Source organism: Rhineura floridana, chromosome 9, assembly GCF_030035675.1.
Source record: "Rhineura floridana isolate rRhiFlo1 chromosome 9, rRhiFlo1.hap2, whole genome shotgun sequence".
NCBI lineage: Eukaryota > Metazoa > Chordata > Lepidosauria > Squamata > Rhineuridae > Rhineura > Rhineura floridana.
Window position 1 is genome coordinate 79,081,492 of NC_084488.1, and position 22,809 is coordinate 79,104,300.

The 22,809-nt window shown below is 43.9% G+C and overlaps 1 pseudogene; it reads right to left on the reverse strand.

The window, feature by feature from the left end:
- Positions 1 to 2,312: 2,312 nt before the first annotated feature.
- Positions 2,313 to 22,809, reverse strand: LOC133363668 (uncharacterized; annotated as a pseudogene).

The following is a 22,809-nucleotide window of genomic DNA, read 5'->3' on the forward strand; positions in this document are numbered from 1 at the left end:
GCTTGTGAGTATGCTTGCAAAACACACAGTGGTCACATGAATGGTGCAGAAGCACCCCTTAGGACTGGCTGCTGTGAGCCAGAGAGGAGGCTACTGTTACTGTGAACAAGTCAGTCTTTAAGATTCCTTGAGCGTTTAAATGCAAATAAGGGATGTTTTGTACATCCTGGGATCTCTACCAAGTGCCAGTACTTTTTAATGCTGGTGCAAACATGTTTGTTAACTTGATCAAGTTAACATGTGCAAACATGTGCAAACATGTTTGTTAACTTGATACAGACAAGCCTATCTTGTGAGGGATGAACTCTGGTAACCAAGAAGTCTCATCTATTTAGCCTTCTTTTCTGCTATTTCTAGAATTGTTGCTGGATAACCTCTGTTACATAGTATACTCATTGCTTACCAAACCAGTAGTGGGAGCGCACTGGATGCAGAGTAAATGGAAGTGTGCACACAGCCTGATTTGTTTGTGGAGAGGTTATATGATATTGTGTCGAGCAATTGTTATCCCACACTTTCCAATGCTTTTCCCTGTCACTTTCATTGTAGCAAAAAGTCCGATTTTGGGAGGAAAATGATTTGTTGTTCAAGAGTGCCAAATCAACTTTAATTGTACAACTTGAATTCGATGGCATAAGATTGAATCCCACCTGAAAATAATGACAATCTAGAAGTGGCCCAGTGGTAAAAGCAATTGCATCCAGAATTTTTAAAAATAGTAGTTTGTCCAAATCATTAGTACTGGCTCACTTGTTTGTTTTCATTTTCTGCAACACCAAAAGAGCAACTAAGGCTGCAATCTTATTGCTATTTACCTGGGAGTCTGTACTGTTAACTGCATGGGGACTTACTTCTGAGTAGATATGTATAGAATTGTGCTGTATGGCTGTGGTCTTATGCAAAATACAGGAGAGTAAGCCCTATCAAACAAGCAGGGCTTACTTTTGATTAAACATGCATAGGATTATGCTGTTGTGTCACAATCCCGCACACATATTTGCAAGTAAATCCTATAGAACTCAGTAGAGCTTATTTCAGAGTAAACATCCATATGACTTTGATCAGCTTGCCATAAAGTCACACATCTATAATCCTTTAGAACAGGGATGGGGAGGTTGTGGTCCTCCAGATGTTGTTAGACTCTAACTCCCAGGCAGCATGCCAGTGGTCAGGAATGATGGGGGTTGTAGTCCAGCAATATCTGGAGGGCCATAGGTGCTCCATGCCTGCCTTGGAGGCTTAACTGCGAAAGCGTAAGCACAGATGAGAAGAATCAGATGATGAAATTCACAGTTTTGTTGTGCTTGAATATTACTGTTTTAAGAAGTTCTTAGTCAGCTTCATATTTTCTTTTTTTTTTTAAAGTGAGCCAGCACCACCTAGTGTTGAACTGAAATGCAAAACTTCAGTATAATGTTTAGACTTTTAAGAGTTGCCAGGGAAATTGGATATCATGCCGGAGAAATTACATATCCTATCTGTTAGGTTTGTTATGACTCCATCAGTATCTTTGAACAGATTATAGATGCTGCATATGTTTAATATTGAATAAGACATGGGATTGAAATAAGCATTTGATAGTGCTTGAAAACATATTCCGTGTTGTACAATGATAATTGATTACTCTTTTTCTTGAATGGGGGGGGATAGCAAGACGATATAATTAAGATTAAATTATGCAATAAAATGAATTCCATATTGTTCAGATGTTTATATATTGTAGTCTATCTATTGTGTGATTCACTGAATAAATGCTGCTCTTATACTGGTGTTTGTTGTGGTCTCCATTTGATAATTCTGCCTGTGTTATGTGTAGGGTTTTTTAAAAAAACGTAAGTGCTATTTTTTATAATTATTTCTAATAATATTGCTTTAAATGAGTAAGCTGTAAACTGTGTTGGGGACCATGGCTGAAATGTGCAATTTTAAAAATAAAACAAATAAATATGTATATATGTTATTGTGTTTAAGGTCACCACTACCTTGTAGAGACAAAGGAGACAGGGGAAAGGTTCATTTCCTCCATACATATACCCACAGTTTGTACATGTTCAAAGTGTCTGTCACATTTCATTTCAAGCATATGCAAAGGTTTCCATCAAGAATTTTTCTTCCATATCTAACGATTCCTGGGGACAGGTTAAATTCAAAAGTAGCATGCACCAAATGCCACAAATTTCACTGATAAGGTCTAAGGTCCTTAGACTCCTTCTGGGAGGAAGGGCTGGATATAAATTTAATTAATAAACAAATAATAAATAATAAGCAAGTGAGGTTTTGATATCCTGGTATACATAAATCTTCTACAGTTTTTATACCAAAGTCAGTTCTGCTTTTTTCAGTTCATTCTCTGTTAGAGGCTTGATGATGTGAAGGAATTCCATAAAGTTTAGTTCTTCTATCAAATGATGAGAACTTCCCTTGGTTGTTCAGGAGATAAGCATACTTCATCTTGTTGTTTTGAGACATTCTGCTGTAGTTAAATTGACTGCTGCCATTTAAATCCACTTGAAATTAGCCAGTCAAAAATAGTCCTGTTACTTAAAATCCCATTTCAGTAAACTCTTAAAAAAAAAATTTCTTATTTTCAGTAAAGGGACACTAGAGGGCATTAACAGTTCTATCTAAATTGAGCTGCTGTTCCCGCTATACTATATATAGTGCACATTAACCTCATCAGCTTTGCCATAACTTCTTTTCCTCCCTCCTTTAGTAGTCAGTAGTCATTCCAACATCAGCATCCCGTGTGATTGACAGTGCAGGAGGGAAAGTTAATATGCAGCCCAACTTTTAAATAATAAGTAAATAATAAATGAAATTGACTCAGGCAGAATGCAGAAATTCTAAAGCAGGGGATAGAGGAGCCTGTGGCCCTCCAGGCATTGTTGGACTGCAACTCTCATCATTCCTGACCATTGACTATGTTGTCTGGGTCATTCTTTTCCCTTTGGCTTGCTAATACTGTATGCAGTCCAGGATAAGAGCAAGTACTGTGTCACCACCTAGGGCTATTGCCTTTGCTTTGCTCTGGGTTTGCGGCCTATTGCCGAAATAAACACAGACACCATTCATTGGGTTAAATCATGGGCCACTTTATTAAAACAGAGTCAGTTATAACCAATGAACCTACAGAGGGACAATCAAGTGAGGGGGAATTCTGCTGATCCAGGCGAAGCCTGCTTGCAGCTATAGGGCAACCAAACCTTGCCTGAGCCTGGGGCTGCCCTGTGCCAGGCCCCAGCTCTGGCCACACCCTGAAGATGTGTAGGGGGTCCAACCCGCATCACCGCCCCCTGGAGCCCTGAAACTCCGAGCGGATGAGGCACGTTGGCCCCAAAAGCGGCCCGTGTTCTGCTCCCGGGCCGTATAGCCCTGAGGTGCAGGCTCCCGGACCGCCAATCACCCCCAAAGGTGCCTAAAGGTGTCACCTAGCTGCCCTTTCCCTTTTAACCTTTCCCCCACGCTTCCTTGACCAGTGACCATTAAACTATTAAGCCAAAACAAACCAATTAGCCTATTAGCCCCTGCAGGCACCCGTGCTAACCCTTGACCCTCCCCTACAGCCACAGTGTGGAGTAGGCAAAAGAAACCTGCCAGCAAAGTGAGGCAGGCAGGCCAAAAATTCCTAGTCGGCCCCGTAGCGACCAAATTAATCACATTGCAGCCAAGGGAGGGTCGGGCAGGTGCCGCCAATCTTGCAGTGAGGGAGGGCGGCTGGCGGCACGGCCTTAAATGGCCATCTGCCGCCCCGCCTCCTTGCTGCGTGCTACGTCAGCGCGCCTGCGCGCTGCTTGCATGCACACACCCCAAGATGGCGGCCCGGCTTTGGCGGCGGCCGCAAACACGCCCCTTCACCCGGTAAGTGGGCACGGAACGGGGTTGCGGCCTATTGCCGAAATAAACACAGACACCATTCATTGGGTTAAATCATGGGCCACTTTATTAAAACAGAGTCAATTATAACCAATGAACCTGCAGAGGGACAATCAAGTGAGGGGGAATTCTGCTGATCCAGGCGAAGCCTGCTTGCAGCTATAGGGCAACCAAACCTTGCCTGAGCCTGGGGCTGCCCTGTGCCAGGCCCCAGCTCTGGCCACACCCTGAAGATGTGTAGGGGGTCCAACCCGCATCACCGCCCCCCGGAGCCCTGAAACTCCGAGCGGATGAGGCACGTTGGCCCCAAAAGCGGCCCGTGTTCTGCTCCCGGGCCGTATAGCCCTGAGGTGCAGGCTCCCGGACTGCCAATCACCCCCAAAGGTGCCTAAAGGTGTCACCTAGCTGCCCTTTCCCTTTTAACCTTTCCCCCACGCTTCCTTGCCACAAAAGGGGGACAAGCCTCTGCTTAGTCTCCCTTTACCCCACACCCGATAAGAATCTGGTGCACACCCCTCTGCAGGTCCATCAGGAAGATGTCATTGCCCCCGTCAGTCAAGTGCACGCCATCTGGCCTGAACAACTCCAGCCTATCGTGCTTGATCTCTGGGTGGTGTATGACAGAACCCCCCAGGCCCTTGATGGCCCTCTGAATCTGTCTATTAACCTTCTTCTGAGCCCTGCCCATTCCCCGTGGGTCACCAGCACAATTCCACGTCCTGCGCGGCAGGATGTCAGACCATACCAAGTGCACCCCCGGCCAGCGCAGCGCAATGGCCTGGAGGTCACTACATGCCTGTTCGATCAGGGCCTTGCCCTTCAACAGGCCCAAGTCATTACCTCCCAGGTGGAAGACCAGCACCTGGGGCACCGCCCGGTCCACAGCCGACTGGAACAAGGTAGGCAGGAGACCGTCCCAACGCATCCCCTGGTGCCCAAGCCACCGCACTGAGGCCCACTGACTGAGCCCCAGCTGCGTTCCAATGCGGGACTTCGCCGCCCTGCGGCCTGCCCAGAAAATCATGCTGTGACCGCAGAGGAGGATGCTCACTTGCTCTGATCTTTCCCAGCAGCCTGCCAAAAATGACAATAATTGCCATTAGCTGCTGGCCTCCTGCATCTCTGTTAGTGGTCTAACATAAGTCTTATATGCATCCGAGGACCACCTGCCCACTGCCTGTAGCTGCCTCTTGGAAAAACCCAGGTGGGCGGCCGTGGAGGCTGCTCCTATCCGGAAGGAGTGTGTCCCGAACTTGCGGGCATCCACACCTAGCCTATGGAGTGCTGCCTTTGTCACCGACCAAAATTGATACTTGGTAAGGGGCTGGAGGTCCCTATGCCTGAATAGGTACCCTGGCTGCATCCCCCAGGCTGCCAGAAAGATGCGCAGGGCCCTCACCGGGCAGAGTTCCTCCTGTTAGCATGGGGATAACACAATCAGACGACCCTTGTGGTGTTGGTCCGTCTTTGACTGCCTGAGTCGCAGGCGGACCCCCTCTGGCTCCCAGCTGAGATCAGAAACCAGAAGGGCCCGGAGGGAGCCATCCGTCTTAGAACCTGCCACTACCTCGCCTATTCGGAAGGCCCCAAAGAACAAGGTGAGGGCCGCAGCATGGTATAGCAGTGCCTCAAAATGGGAAGAACATAGAACCCTCCACTGTCCCTGCAGACCCAACAGTAGCTCTGGGAAAAAGGGGGCGCAGGCATCAGGTGTGTGTGGGCGCTCACGGGACCACCCCTCCAGCATCCGGCGGACCCTAAAGTCACCGGAGTAGTCCTGGAAGCCCCGTGCTTTCCCTAGGAAGGATAGACCGGAGAGCTTACCTCTGATGGTCCTGACTGAAAGTCCCCTCCGCTTCCCTTCCACGCAGAATTCCATAAGATGCTCCATGGGGATGGGCCACTCCTGGGTGTAGCCTCTGGACTCCCTGAAGCTTGCCAGGTCCCTACCTGCCCCCTGGTAGCTGGCCAAAGTGCTGGGTGCCACAGACAGGCTTATGGCCCGTTCTGATTCGGTCCTCCAATCTCCCATAGCGCTGGGGGTACCACGTCCGGCTGAGCCCTTGCCCACGGCGCCAGCTGGTGAAATCTCTCCATCTGGTTCCGTGATAGAGCATCAGCAATACTATTATCAATACCCGGGACATGGCGTGCAAGGAACTGTATATTATAGCGAAGACATTGGAGCACGAACACACGAACCAGCCGCATAACGCTGGGGTTTCTAGAGGACAGGGTGTTGATGACATGCACCGTAGGGGGGTTGTCGCACCAAAAGTGGACTGAGGAATTGCCCAGCTTGTTGGGCCAAAGGTGTACGGCCACGACAATGGGGAAGAACTCCAAAAAGGTCAGGTCTCTGGTCAGGCCAGCCTGCGCCCAGTTCTGTGGCCAGCTGCCATGACACCATGAGTCATGGAAAATGACCCCAAAACCGCGGGAACCTGAGGCATCGGAGCTCACCTGTAGCTCCGCTTCCAGCAGGCGATCCCTTCTCCATAAGGAGACCCCATTGAATTCCTGCAGGAAGGTGGACCAAACTGCCAGGTCCTCCCGGAGAGCGGCAGTAACATGCGTGTGGTGGTGGGGGCGTGATAGGCCCTCCATGGCATTGTACACGCGCCACAGGAATGCGCGCCCGGGTGCTACCACCCTGCATGCAAAGTTCATATGGCCTGCCAGCTGTTGTAGTGTGGCCAATGTCACCTTCTTTGCCCGAACCACCTCTGAGATTTTCCCCTTAAGGGCCACCAGCTTATCCTGTGGGAGCCTACAGCACTGGGCCACTGTATCGATCTCTATGCCCAGAAAAGTGAGGGTGGTGGAAGGGCCCTCAGTTTTCTCAGCCGCGAGGGGAACACCCAGTTCCCCCGCCATCCCCGCGAACTGCTCCATAAATGCCTGACAGGTGCCCGAGTCTGCAGGGCCCGCAAACAGGAAGTCGTCCAAATAGTGCACCACTGATTGCCGGCCTGCCCGTCTCCTGACTGCCCACTCCAAGAAAGAACTGAAGCGCTCAAAAACCGAGCATGAGATGGAGCAGCCCATAGGCAATGCCCTATCCACATAATATTTGCCCATGAAGGCAAAGCCTAACAGCTCAAAGTCCCCTGGGTGCACAGGGAGGAGACGGAAGGCAGATTTGATGTCACACTTTCCCATGAGGGCGGCCATCCCGCAGTCCCTAACCATACGAACTGCGCAGTCAAATGACGTGTAGCGGACAGAGCAGAGGTCTGATGGGATGAAGTCATTTACTGACCCACCCTGGGAAAAGACAGGTGGTGTATAAGGCGAAATTCGCCTGGTGCCTTCTTGGGCACGAGGCCCAGCGGGGAAACTCTGAGTGAAGGGATGGGTGGTGCCGTAAAGGGGCCCAGAACGTGGCCTGCCATGACCTCCTTTCCAATTTTCTCTCCCACAACTGATTCCATGCCTGCCACTGATTTGTGGTTGCGGGACATGAAGTGGTGCCTGGGGCCCGAATAGGGGATCCGAAAACCCTCTGTAAAGCCCTGGAGCAAAAACTGGGCGTCTTGGACTCGGGGGTAAAGGCAGAGCAAGTACTGGAGTTCAGGGAGTTTAACTGGACTGGGGCCCCTTTCCTTGAGCTGCGCTAGCAGCTCCCAGTCTCCTTGCGCCAGCTGAGTCCCTGTTCCCACCTCTGAAAGGGCGGCCCCTGGGGCAGGCAGCGCAGGAGTGCGGACCCCCGCAGATTGCGCACTCGTGTCGGAACCTGCAGGGGGTTCTGTTAAAGGTTAGGTATGCGCAGGTGCCATGATATATTATTTTTGATGTCTGTATACTCATTAATCTTTTATGTAATATTGCAGTTGTGTGCCAGCTTTTATGCTATAAAAATGTCTCTTGTGCCCAATGGGAGTGTTCAGTCTGACACTAGCTACTGCAGAGCTGTGTGGCTGATCCACTTTTATTGGGAATACTTGGCTGTATGCTTGTAAGTTTATTTATTTATTTATTTATTATTTCGATTTATATACCGCCCTTAGCAAAAGTAGCTCTCAGGGCGGTGAACAAACAAAGTAAAATACAATATATCATAATAAAAACCACAAAAACATATACAAACAAACAACAAAAAACACAATAAAAACGAAATACAGCACAAATTAAAGAAAATACAGATTAAAAGATTAGAAAGGTTAAGAAGATTAGAAGATTAAAATGCCTGGGAGCATAAAAAGGTCTTTACCTGGCGCCGAAAAGATAGGAGTGTAGGCGCCAGGCGTACCTCTTCGGGGAGGCTGTTCCACAACTCAGGGGCCACCACAGAAAAGGCCCTAGATCTGGTAACCACCCTCCGGGCTTCCCGATGGGTTAGTACCCGGAGGAGGGCCTTAGATTCTGAACGAAGTGAACGGGTAGGTTCGTAGCGAGAGAGGCGTTCCACAAGGTATTGAGGTCCCACGCCGTGTAAGGCTTTATAGGTAAGAACCAGCACCTTGAATCTCGCCCGGAAGCAAATAGGAAGCCAGTGCAGACGCGCCAAGACAGGTGTTATATGCGAAGACCGACTGGTCCTCGTCAATAGTCTGGCAGCCGCGTTCTGCACCAGCTGAAGCTTCCGAACTGTCTTCAAGGGCAGCCCTACGTAGAGCGCATTACAGTAATCTAATCTTGAAGTTACCAGAGCATGAACAACGGAGGTGAGGTCGTCCCTGTCCAGATAGGGGCGTAGTTGGGCTACCAGACGAAGATGGTAAAATGCATTCCGTGCCACCGAGGCCACTTGGGCCTCGAGAGACAAGGAAGAGTCGAAAAGAACCCCCAAACTACGTACCTGTTCTTTCAGGGGGAGTGTAACCCCATCCAGAACAGGGTGAACATCCACCATCTGAGCAGGGAAGGCGCTCACCAACAGTGTCTCGGTCTTGTCTGGATTGAGTCTCAGTTTATTAGCTCTCATCCAGTCCATTATCGCGGTCAGGCAACGGTTCAGCACATCAACAGACTCACCTGAAGAAGATGAAAAGGAGAAATAGAGCTGCGTGTCATCAGCATATTGATGGTAACGCACTCCAAAACTCCTGATGACCGCACCCAGCGGCTGCATGTAGATGTTGAAAAGCATGGGGGACAAGACCGACCCCTGGGGGACTCCACAATGGAGAGTCCATGGTGTCGAGTGATGTTCCCCAAGCACTACCTTCTGGTGACGATCCGCGAAATAGGAGCGGAACCACTGCCAAGCAGTGCCCCCGACACCCAACTCCGCGAGTCTCCCCAGAAGGATACCATGGTCGATGGTATCAAACGCCACTGAGAGATCAAGGAGAATCAACAGAGTCACACTCCCCCTGTCCCTCTCCCGACAAAGGTCATCATACAGGGCGACCAAGGCTGTTTCGGTGCCAAAACCGGGCCTAAAACCGGATTGAAACGGATCTAGATAATCGGTTTCATCCAAGAGCGCCTGGAGCTGGCTGGCAACCACCCGTTCCAAAACCTTGCCCAAAAAAGGGACATTCGCCACCAGTCTATAGTTATTCAAATTGTCTGGGTCCAAGGAGGGTTTCTTTAAAAGAGGTCTCACTACTGCCTCCTTGAGGCTACCAGGGACTACTCCCTCCCTCAAGGAGGCATTAACCACTTCCTTGGCCCAACCGGTGGTCCCAGCCCTGCTAGCTTTCACTAGCCAAGATGGGCAAGGATCCAGAACAGACGTGGTTGCCCGAACCATTCCAAGCACCTTGTCCACTTCCTCAAGCTGCACCAACTGAAACTCATCCAATAAAGAAGGACAAGGCCGTGCTCCGGACACTTCAATAGATTCATCTGTCACAACATCAGAGTCAAGATCCCTGCGGATACATGCGATCTTATCTTGAAAGTGTCCAGCAATTTCATTGCAGCGGGCTTCAGATGTTTTCGTAGTATCGTGGGGGCCAGAGTGTAAAAGCCCACGCACGACTTTGAAAAGCTCCGCTGGGCGGCATAGGGATGATCTAATAGAGGCAGCAAAATAAAGCTTCTTTGCTGTGCTTACCGCTTTTGTATACAACTTATTGGTGGCACTTACCAAGGCATGATTGTATCCACTGGGAGTTTTCCTCCATCTGCACTCCAGCCTCCTCCTCTCATGTTTCATCACTCTCATCTCCGGGGTATACCACGGAGCTGTATGAGCTCTACACCGGAGGGGGCGCGCGGGAGCGATCAAAGTTTACTCAATAAATTTTAACTCTTTGTAAGCAAACCTCACGTCTGCATCTCATTTCTGGTAACCCAAACAACCTGAAGGTACACAATCTTAGATCAGCCTTCCAGGTGTTCTGGTGCCCTCCAGATATTTTGGATTGCAACTCTCATCATCCTAGGCCACTGGCCATGCTGGCTGGGATTTATTGCACATTTGAAGGGTACCAGGTTGGGGAAGACTGTCTTAAATGCTATAGAAAAGATCATTTTTGCACATCTGTACCTGTTTCTGTATCCCACACTGTTCTAGATAAAAAGACAATAATGGTCAAAGTCAGCCACCAAGCGGTTGATGACATGACCATGTTTAGTTCAAAGAGTCTTCACAGGATGGCACATATGACATAGTCTATTCAGGTTTTTGCCCTGTTGCCAATAATGAAGATATTCCACCTAAGAAAGAAGAAGATATTCAGGATGGAATAAAAAATGCAATGGCAGGATCTAAGGACCAATTAACACAATGTTTTTGTTTATGTGCTCTGACAACCAGGTGATGCACCTGCTGCTCATGCTTCATGTTATATGTGAAGGTGAAGTTGCATTGAGAGTGGCAGGGCAGAAGGCAGGGAGCCCAACAGTACGTGGAGCCAGAGTCAATGACAGGCGGAGGCAACTCATAAGTAAATAAGAAGACAGGCAGGTGGGAACAGACCAAGTTTGGTGGAGCAGTGCCCTGTTTGCCCTAATGGACTAGTTTCCTCTACTTGGGAACTGGGAACTGTAGTTTGTTAAGAGTTTCCTGGACAGTGGGATTGATTGTTAAACCACTCAGAATTATAGCTCTGTGAGGGCAATAGGAGTCTCCTAACAATTCCCTCTACCCTTTACAAGCTACAGTTCCTAGGATTCTTTGGGGGAAGTCATGACTGTCTAAAGTGGTATAATACTGCTTTAAATGTATAGTGCAGATGGGGTCATTGCACATAAAATGTAAGTTGTATTCTTTATCTGGCTGCTTAGGTGCACTGTTTACATTAGATGGGCAATACATATATCACCCTTCTAGCACTCATGTACCAGTCAAGGTGGCTTTCAACAGTTAGGGACTTACAAATCCATAATTGGGGATACAGAAAAACAGAACTGGATGGAACTGGAGGAGGAGTTCTTGAGAGAGTTGACAAAATGAGAAGGGAAAGAGATAGAATACTATAGGCAAGGACTCTGAGGAGGCAAAAGAGGCTAGGAGTAGATGAAGAGATAACACGAGAAGAGGTGTGACAAGGGAGGCCAACTTCGCACGGCCAAATTTCAGGTTTTGGTGGACTCCAGGCAAGAAACCTGTAGTGGGCTTCTCCCGCAAACACACACAATCCTTTCCTTCATACACACACAGGTCTTGGCTTGTTCACTACCATGATCATTGCAGTGGATGGCATGGTTGAAAGTTGTAAGAAGTACTACTGTATAGATAGGCTGGCTGGCCTGGAGCTCACTCCTTCCTAGGCCTCCCCTTCCTTGGCCGTGCTGGTGGTAGGGAGCAGCCACAGACTGGGGAAATCATAGCTTCAGTTGGGGTAATGGAGAATTTTTATATATCCACACATATAAACATAGATATAAGAAGATATAAAATCACAAGGAACTAAGCAAAAAAGGCCCACAGACTTTTGGGACCCCTACAATCCAGGCTCATAGAGAAGCAAGTTCAGCTTGAACTTCTCAACCCTTGAGATGAAGCAAGCAGGCCTGTGTATGATTAACTTTTGATTAATGAGCATATTGTTTATGAGCAAGCACGGATGTAGTAAGAATGCAACAAGTGCAGGATGTGCTGGTTAGATCTTCCCATGGTAAAGATGGAAGGTTTTAGTTAAAATTTTGGAGAATTCACATATTCCTATTATATGTTTTTTATATAGGTATAGATATATAAAATATATTCAGAGAACCCTAAAATCCTGTACCTAAGGCCTTGATAGCAGGCAATGATCAATTCACCTTGCTCCGAACTTCTGCCTGTGCCAAAATCAGCTTGTGTGTGACTGAGTTTAATTAATGAATATAGTGTTCAAACCAAATGAGCACATAATCTATGATTGATATATTATACTGTTTGATCCTGGGAAACTAATTGTTAGTGAAAGAAAATGGTTGGCAAGTATATTTTTGTTTTAGTATTCGATAGAGCAATAGCTCTGATTACTGGAGTAACTTTGTAACAGTATTAAAGTTAGGAATGAGAAAAACTCAGAGTTTTAATAGTGATTTCTAAAATAACCCAATGTGCTTAATTTCACTTTTGATAAATAGAATACAACTTTGGAAGTGAGTTTTCATGGTAAAAAGGTATTTTTAGATAGTTTGCCTTTTCAATTCTTCTGGGGCTGAGAGATAGTGGCTGGCTCAGAATCACCCAGTGCTTTTTATTAAGTGTGTGATTTTCAGTCATAGTCCAGCATTATAATCATAACTCTTCTCTATAGCTATGCAGTTTCTTTAAGCAGGAGTGGGATTTCTAAGAAAATATAAGAAATAAGAACCCCTATAGCAAACTAATAAAACTGTGGTGCTCATGAACTTCCAGTCACCCTAAGTTGACCGAGCCAAACCCAGCCTGGTATCGTTAAGGAACATGTTGTAATATCTCCAGGTGTACCTGGGTTAGCCTGGCCGATCAAGAACAATGGTAATAGAAAGTACTGGGTGCTTGAAAGCCCATTCACAATAGTAGAATGTAGTGCATGGTAGTAACTGGTTTCAACTGGCCTGGAAAAAGCATTAGTCATGGGGGACAGCAGAACAATGGTGATATTAGTAAGACAGACAGAAAATTGGAATAAGAAGTATATTAAGACAATTACAAATTACCTGTACATGTGTTAATGTAACTAGAGAGTAGAATTACCTAATGTTTTCTGATCGGTTTGGAAAGATTGCAGAGAGGAGGAACTGTTGAGTTATGTGAGAAGGAACTTGTGGGATTGGTGAACTAATGTCACATGCGTATTTAGTACTGTATAAAAGAGCCATGCAGACTGTGCCTCACTGCAATCCTATGCTGACCCTGCCTACCTTTTTGCTTCAACCTTGTGTCTTCAAATTTCTTGAAGGACCCCAGTCTAAAGAACCCAAAAATTCTTCAGCAGGGGCAGCTGCTGCAGAGTTCACTTCACATGCCCTCTTCTCCCCACCACAATAGGAGCAGTGGTGGGACTGACAATAAAGGCAGCAGTGGAGACACCATCAGTATTGCTGTGCCACCAGGCTTGTGAGACATGAGCAGGTGGGGGGGGTTCTGAGGAATGAGGTATCTGGCTTTCCCTCCATATTTAAAAGAATTGGTGGGCATTGCAACATGACACCTGCTTCCTACTGGCTGCTAAGTAGCTTCTGGAGCAAGTGAGAAATAAGAGCCTAACAAAGACAGAGGTACTTAGTGTGGTGCTTTGTGGTAGGCCTCTTGCTGGGCCAGACCTGGAGAATCCAGCAGCTGCCCAACTTTGCCAACTAATGAAAATGGGCCTGAGATACAGACCCCTTTCAAAACTAGGGCTTAGTTTGGCATATTAGTTCTTCAAATAACAAAGGGATAATTCAAATCTTATGGAAGTGGGTGTGAGCTGTTTACACATAGATGCAGTTAGGAAGGAACCATACGGGTTGGGCAAATTGTATGGTTCCTTCTCATGTCAGTATTGCCAGCTGATATCATCATCATCATCACCTATGTGTATGTCACCTTTCCATAGTAAATCATGCTCAAGGCAAATTCACTAAATTGCAAAATATAATGAAATTTAAACAGCCAAACAATTTAATGAAAATATCTCACTAAGAAAAATATAACAAAACTACACTCCCCTTATAATTAATCATATATATGTAATTCATCCATCCCATGTTATTCCTTCTACAGATATTGCCACAAGGAACTGGCTTCCATGTTTCTGTGGTAATGTATGAATTGTCTCTTAGGCATCATATCAAATTGAGTGGCAAAAGCACCTTGTGACTTCAAATAATGTTAATCAGGCCATTGCTCAGCTGGGGAGAAGCAATAAACAATAAAGACCAGAAGAATAGCCAAGTCAGGAATTCATTATAATGATACAGTCAGTATAATGATCTATGGAGATGGGTAACCTGATCATAGTGACAGCAATGTGAAAAGCGTTTAGCAGAGATGTTTTGAATAATTAGGGAGGGAAAACACTGTTGGAAGATCAGCAAGCAAAGTAGAGATTACTAGTGAACTACTTTCTGTAGAATAAGTCAGCTTCTCATTTTTCCTTGCCTTGGATAGAAAATATTTTAAAATTTCTTTTTTTTAATGAGAAATGCAATTAATTTTGTAAATATAGGTGTCAAAGCCCAGAGGATGTAAAAGCCTCACTGTGGAAATCAATCCTTTTATAACTGTACTTGTCTACACAGTTATACGCAAAGATGTTTCCTTGTCTCCTTTCATGAATATGAAATAGTAAAAGATGCTAATAAATTACTTATAAAAACAGTTCTAGAGTATATTTCTGATCTCTGTTTTCAGTTTAGCTTGTCAGTTTACCTCTGTATAGATAAAATGCCACCATATGTTCCCTAAAGGTCCTGCCAGCTGACCAAAAAATTATTTTCAGATTAAGAAATTAAAGATGCAATCCTGATCCAATGATCTAATGAAGTCAATGACAGAAGTGCCTTTGATTTCAATTGAGCCAAAGATTGCACACTAAAGCCTTGGCAAAAATTCAAGCCAGTTTCCTTCTATAAAAAAGGGTAATAGGGAATATAAACTAAATAGTATTAGTATTATTAGTATTGTATTGATTAAATTCCAGAAAGTGCAGAGACTTCCACCTTGTAAGATCAGTGAGAAAGAGATATCTATATGATACGATCATGACTAAGATGTCTATCATTTATTTAAATATAAACATGGCATTAATGAAATGCAACAGTTTGGTGTCACACTAGATAACTTTCAAATATTGGCTACATTTCATGGAGTGAGTTGAGATAAAACCCTTTCAAGATTTTTCTTTGCATATTCCTTTCTTCTCTATAAAACAAGGGGAAATTGCCTAGAATCTGGGATCTTGGCCAAGTAATGATAGACATATATTGGTCTGAAATAACCATTTTGTGCATTATTATTCATCACTGATGTGATGCACACAATAAATCAACTCTATCATTATCATACTGTTCAGTACAGTTACTTGGATGTAGTTTCACAGAGATCATTGGGACTTGTGTCTTAGTAATAGTTTAATATCAGAGTGTAATGGTATATCAGTTCCTACCTTTCTTTTCCAGAAATACTGGTAGCTCTGGATTATATCGGGTAGTAACTAATCTTCTGTCAAGTCTATATTACACTGACATTTGGTAAAGTGTACTACAAAGATTGGCAAAGTATCCTGCTTTACAGAAGTCAGTCCTTGATTTGAATGGCTGTCCAGTCTAAGTCCAGTTTAAAGATAAGAACCATAAGAAGTGGGGTGGTGGTGGCTTGTAGATGTCCATCAATGGCTACCAGCTGGGCAGTGGACTGAGCAAGACACACAGGTCACCTGATTACAATATTCTCATCTATGGTATGTATTGCATTTCTATTTAAATTATACCAATTATTTCTGAATTTGCATCTATAAAGTGTCATTTGCATAACATTTGCATATCTGTGTCCTCTTTTGTCCTTTTTTGTGTGTGATGCATTTCCTCTATTTTGGCCATAGGTAAGTGACCACCCTAATAGAATTCCTATCATGCTGCTGCTAATATATTCCTCCTGAAAGCAGGAAGTCAACTGCTATACACAATTGTTTGCTTGATCATTAGACATAGGAATCAGTCTCTGCAGATTGTATTATAAGTTGTAGAGAGCAAATGTGCTTCTATGGCATTTTGTCAAATGGGGCCCTAATTCTGAATCAACTATTAATGTATGTAAAAATGATTACAGTAGTCATTTATTTTACTGTCTTTCTTGCAGGGAAAATTAATCTCTTCAATAGATAGCGCTGGTATATGTAGGGCTAATTGCCATATAATACCAAGACTTTTACAGAAAGTAACCTTTTCCCTTTCTACGGTTATTTATTTATTTATTATTATTTATTTATTTGTTGAATTTCTATACCGCCCGACTAGCATAGGTCTCTGGGCGGTGTACAACAGAGGAATATAAATATACACAATAAAATCCAATAATTCAGTGCAAGGAACATGTATGTAGGCATCCACAAATCTAAAATCAGTTAAACATATTTAAAAGACTAAAATAGACTAAAATGCCTGAGAAAAGAGGAAGGTTTTATTGTAGAGAAAGGGCAAATGGAAGATCCATATTTTGAACCAGGCCAAGATTGCCTTACCCAAAACAGATAGGTTGGGTAACCCCATAAAAATGTGCAATAGTAAAAGAAAAGGCTGGTTGTCTTTGATTCACTAGGAGAGTTAAACATCCATGATCTGAAAAGAAAAACAAAAAGATGATGATAATGGTCTTAGTATCTCAGTCACATAGCAACTGTGTTGTATCCAACTGTGATGTTATGCTAGCAGAAAGCAGTTCTGTTTGCACAAGACATGGCACTTGATTTCACCCAGTTCACCTTATCAAACACAGTCTCCCATAGCACCCCAAATCCTGCTGTTGAGGGATTCTCTGGAACAGTATAGGATATGACATAAAGGGCCTCTGTAGGGGGGATGGGGAGCTGGTGGAAAATGAGTGCTTTACCTATATGGGCAGAAGCACTGTCTGCTAATACAAAACCAGGGTTGGATATAACCCATATTCATAAAACAATACTCCAATTTTGGAACAATTTTAACTAAAGATGTTCTGTCAATAATAAAGTAGCAAGAGGCCCACCAAAAGTTGAGCAAGTATATGAAAATATGGCCACAATCAGAAATGTGTGAGTTCTACAAATAAAACTAAAATGCACCTAGGCAATATATATTCTCTGGAGAAAAAAGAGGGGGGAGACCCCAAGATGCTGAAAAAAGGGGATTCTTGAAATGAAAATCCAAATAAGTTTTATTTTAAAAAAAGCCCATTTTTTAATAAAACTTATTTGGATTTTCATTTCAAGAATCCCCTTTTTCAGCATCTTGGGGTCTCCCCCCTCTTTTTCCTCTAGTTTTATCTTGGATGCTTACCACCCTCGTTGCTTAATATATATTCTCTGCCAAGAAAAACTGGTTTCTGCTACCTTATCTAAAAATGTGTAATTTCACTTATTTTGCACAATCTATGATGGTTACTATCTTGATTTATTTGGTTTTGTTAAGTGCGTGGAGGGGGGCAAAAGAGCTGGTAAAAGGCACTCCTAGCCACGGAGGTCACCTGGGCCTCTAGCAACAAAGATGGATCCAGGAGCACCCTCAGACTACGAACCTGCTCTTTCAGAGGCAACACGACCCCATCTAAAGCAGGCAACTGACCAATTATCTGAACTTGGAAACCACCATCCCACAGCGCCTCCGTCTTGCTAGGATTCAGACTCAGTTTATTGGCCCTCATCCAGCCCACCACCGAGTCCAAGCAGCGGTCCAGGGCTTGCATGGCCTCTCCCAATTCAGATGTTACAGAGAAACAGAACTGGGTTTCATCAGTGTACTGCTGACACCTTGCCCCAAATCTCCTGAAGACTGGTCCCAGAAATCTAAATTCTACCAAAGCAAAGGGGAAAAAAAAATATTTAGCTGGAATGATAAGTATACAACATTTAATATATACACAGATTAAATATATTGTAGAAAACAATATAAATACAAATACAATGTTGAAAATAAACCCACGAGGGGCAAGGCCTTTTTAGTGGTGATGCTATGATTCCGGAACACCCTTCCAACTAGATTGCATCTCTATGCTCCTTTTGTCAGAATCTGAAAACATAACTTAAAAAAAACTTTTAATGTTTGTTTTATTCTTATTTTGCCTCTGTTTTAGTCTTAGGCTGCAATCCTAAAGCCACTTACCACAGAGAGTAAGCCTCATCAGACATAGTGGGATTTACTTCTGAGTATATAGGATTGCACAACATGTTTTAATTGTATCTTGTGAGTTGAATGGCTGCCTTTGATTCTATTTCTTTGCTTTAATGGTATTTTATGGCTCTGTATTTTGTTTATATTGTTACCTGCTCTGATTACAAGAGTAGAACAGTGAGATAAAAATATATATTATTGTAATTATTACATTAAATCATGCATTTTGAAGTCAGAAATGTGTTCCCACTTTTTCACTTAAAATTGTCCACCTGCTGGTAAAGCGCAGTGCAAGTGTGTGCATGCCTCAAAGCATCAGTTCTAAGATTTCTTTGCCCTCATTCAGTTGGATGTGTCATATGGTCTTTGGCTGAGCCAGGATGTTTCTTGTTTAAAAAAGCCCATTTTAGCCAGACCCTCATTTTCTTTCCATAGTCTTGATTGGCCACTGACAATACCATTACAGGGTGATGCTAAGTAACTATGGTAAATGCTGTCTTTATCAATAAAGCTCAGATGAATGACTTGAGAGAGGCAACAGCAGATAAAGGAGTAAATGATGTCCATGGAAACCAATAGGATTTCCTCCAGCTGGTTGATAATAATCCTTACTAAAAGAGCTTGCAAAAAAGAAAGAAAAGTCCCAACCCCTTTTTGCTTGATTTATGTTCTCACGTATAACAGGTTTGTGTTCATTAATGCAGGCATGGAGAACCCTTTTCAGCCCAAGGGCCACATTCCCTTCTGGGCAACTTTCCAGGGGCTGCATGTCAGTATTAGGCAGACCAGAAGCAAAAGTAGGTGGAGCAATTAATGTAAGTTTAACCTTTATACAGTGGACTAGTTTCTCTACACACTTATACACTCCTTTTCATTCTTCATCCAGGCAAGCAAAAGACATTATCACAGTTCAATTTTAGTCAGATTTAAACACTCAAAGAGGGTGTGAAGTAGGGCCAGTGCAGTGACATGGCCTGGGGAGAGGGGCTGTGGTTATGAAGCAGTGTGGTGCAGAGAGAACTCCTAGGGCCAAATAGAGAGGCTGCATTTGATGTCTGGGGCCTGAGGTTCCCCACCCCTGCATTATTTCATCTTCATAGACCCTATGACAGAGAGCAATGAGTCACACTGCAATATTGTGAGGTTTAAAAAAGAAAACTATTTGGAAATGTTGGAATCAGATGGACTGTAATGCGCAGCCCACTAGGACATTCTCCTGGGCAAACACCCAAATAACAGGGAGCCATATAAGTGTTAGAAGACAGCTTCTTTACAACATAATGTATGACAACAGCATATGTATCTATTTGGACATACTGCTGGGAAAATTCAGTTTCCTCAGCCTCACTTGTATAAACAAGTTTACGTATTGCGCTGGTTTAATTTCCCACTGTTCTCTCCGAATGCTTTTAAAACCTCCTAGTAACTGGTGTAGTAGGCTTAGGCCTATACTAGAGAGAGGGTGAACTTTTAATTCAGATGGTTGGCTTACTAAAGGGATCTATGTACATAAGATAATACTGCTATTTACATGGGGGTCTTCAGAGTGCTTGATGACAGTTTTTGAAGTCTCAGGAGACGCTGTTGATGGTACTAGCCTTTAAGTGGCTTTCACCTCAGATCAAATTCCCTAAACCCACGCACCAGCCAAATACAACCACAACCCAGTCCACTACTGGGGACAATCTGCCTCTGAACCCCAAAGCTCCTCTGGTTGTACTTGGGGCTGCTTAGACAGTTTAGCCAACAAAACCCACTTGTGTAACCTTTTTCTGGTATGACCATTACACACTGGCTCCCTTCTCCTGATCTTCATCAGTCACATATTAGTAACACATTGGATATTAATATTCAAGCCTCAGTTTTCTCTTGTCTTTTTCCTCACACCTCCCTAATCAGCTCTCTTTCCCAACTCCTCAACTGACAGATCCCAACCAACTAAATTCAATGGTCCTCTTTGCTGACAGCACTCTCAATGGAACCTCTAGCCAATCAGAGTCTCCTGTCACCCAGACCAAGCAGAATTAATTTACTTGATCTAGCTCCCCACCTAACACATTCTGAAAGCAATCCCCCCCTCCCAGAATTTGTCACCCAGCAGTTACTGCTAAGCAGGCAGTAACAATAAAAAGCCTTGAACTTGAAAGGACAGTCATAGAGGTCACAAAATATGTTTTCTTCAAAACACAAACATAAACAGACCTATATACAACATTTCTCCATACACATGCATATTCTATGATGCATGTCAGGAGGTTATGAATTGATCATGGCTTCTTAATGTGTGTAACACAGCTAAATGGACAAGTGTATGCTAACTGTACATATAAATGTACATGAAATGTACATGTGATTTCTTACTTGAAAGTCATATCCATTAGGAAATTGTCATATGTAAAGATTACCTTAAGGTCAATTTATATGATTGCTTTTTTGGGGCTGACATTTTTATGTGGTAAATGGTCATATGAATAGACATCACAACCCTCCAGACTCATGATCAACTACAATTCATTCACATTCTTTTTCTTCTTTATTTCCATGTTGCTAAGTCCAGAGATCCACATATTTTGACCTGCATTGGTAGACAAGCATGATTTCTGCTTGACAGGGATCCTGCCCCTCACTCAACTTGGGGAGGGGTCAAGTCTCATCCCTGATGTAGCTCTGAGCTTTGGAGACACTCTGAAAGCTTCTGTAGCTCAGAATGATGTTGGGAGAGTGCAAGACGTTCTCCTGAGCCTGGAGAAAGGTAAGAGCTCTCTCTGACCTCATGTTGCACTTGTCTCTGTAGATTAAAACATGTGCTTATCAGTGGTGAGCTGGCAAGTGTACTTGGGACCCCCAGCTATTTTTTTAAAAAAAGGCTGCAAAGTTAACAGAAGAGGTGCTAATGATATCTTTCAGCATTTAGCTCAATGGACCATTCATGCTTCAAACTCTATTCAGACATATAAATGAATGATGATTCCTTGCATTTCTATTTAATAGTCCCTGATACAATTTTGTATAGTTAATATTTCATAGTTTGTACAGCCAGGTGATTTATGTGCACAAAAAACCTATTGCCCCCCTTATATTGTCAGCTGGATACAACACACAGATTTAGATTCCTTTCTTCTTTCTCTTTAATCTTTTAATCTCTCCTCAGAATCTCTTAATATCTGCCAGTGATTAATCTCCCTGTTAGAGCACACTTCTTTCTCCCAGCGCATGAGAAGACAGCTCGGCTCTGTTACTAATACATAATTTAGTTTATGCTTGTATGGCCATTATAATGAAATATAATCACTATGTTTTTTCTTTGAAAATGGAGGGATTTTCTTCTACTTTGCCTATGCATATTTTAGTTCAGTCACTCAGCCTCTTCTAGGATCTTAGACCTTAAAAAATACCTTTAATTTTTTTTAAAAAATGCTTTATTTCCTGTCAACGACACCTTTCTCCCCTTCCCCAATCCTGACAGCTGCAATGCTTTCAGACTATTTGGCTTGGTATTTCTAGGCACTCTTTAATAGCCCTCACTGAGTTGATTGTTTTTGTGTGCAGAGAACAAAAAGGGATTGCGAAGAGCTCCAAAAAGACCTCTCCAAACTGAGTGAATGGGCGGAAAAATGGCAAATGCAATTCAATATAAACAAGTGTAAAATTATGCATATTGGAGCAAAAAATCTTAATTTCACATATACGCTCATGGGGTCTGAACTGGCGGTGACCGACCAGGAGAGAGACCTCGGGGTTGTGGTGGACAGCACGATGAAAATGTCGACCCAGTGTGCGGCAGCTGTGAAAAAGGCAAATTCCATGCTAGCCATAATTAGGAAAGGTATTGAAAATAAAACAGCCGATATCATAATGCCGTTGTATAAATCTATGGTGCGGCCGCATTTGGAATACTGTGTACAGTTCTGGTCGCCTCATCTCAAAAAGGATATTATAGAGTTGGAAAAGGTTCAGAAGAGGGCAACCAGAATGATCAAGGGGATGGAGCGACTCCCTTACGAGGAAAGGTTGCAGCATTTGGGGCTTTTTAGTTTAGAGAAAAGGCGGGTCAGAGGAAACATGATAGAAGTGTATAAAATTATGCATGGCATTGAGAAAGTGGATAGAGAAAAGTTCTTCTCCCTCTCTCATAATACTAGAACTCGTGGACATTCAAAGAAGCTGAATGTTGGAAGATTCAGGACAGACAAAAGGAAGTACTTCTTTACTCAGTGCATAGTTAAACTATGGAATTTGCTCCCACAAGATGCAGTAATGGCCACCAGCTTGGATGGCTTTAAAAGAAGATTAGACAAATTCATGGAGGACAGGGCTATCAATGGCTACTAGCCATGATGGCTGTGCTCTGCCACCCTAGTCAGAGACAGCATGCTTCTGAAAACCAGTTGCCGGAAGCCTCAGGAGGGGAGAGTGTTCTTGCACTTGGGTCCTGCTTGCGGGCTTCCCCCAGGCACCTGGTTGGCCACTGTGAGAACAGGATGCTGGACTAGATGGGCCACTGGCCTGATCCAGCAGGCTCTTCTTATGTTCTTATGTTCTTAATGATTCCAAGTACAAAGGACTGTTATTCGAATACTCCTGTGAAGCACTGTGGCTTTGAGCTACATTTTAATAACCGTTTTAAACCTGACTCACTATCAATCTCCCAGCATTCTTTGCTGTACCATGGCAACACCAGAAACAGTCTCCTATTGCAGTAGTGTTGCTGTGGGATGTGCTGGTGGAAAAGGTGACAACCTCCACAGATTTACTCAGTGTATGGTCGTCCAT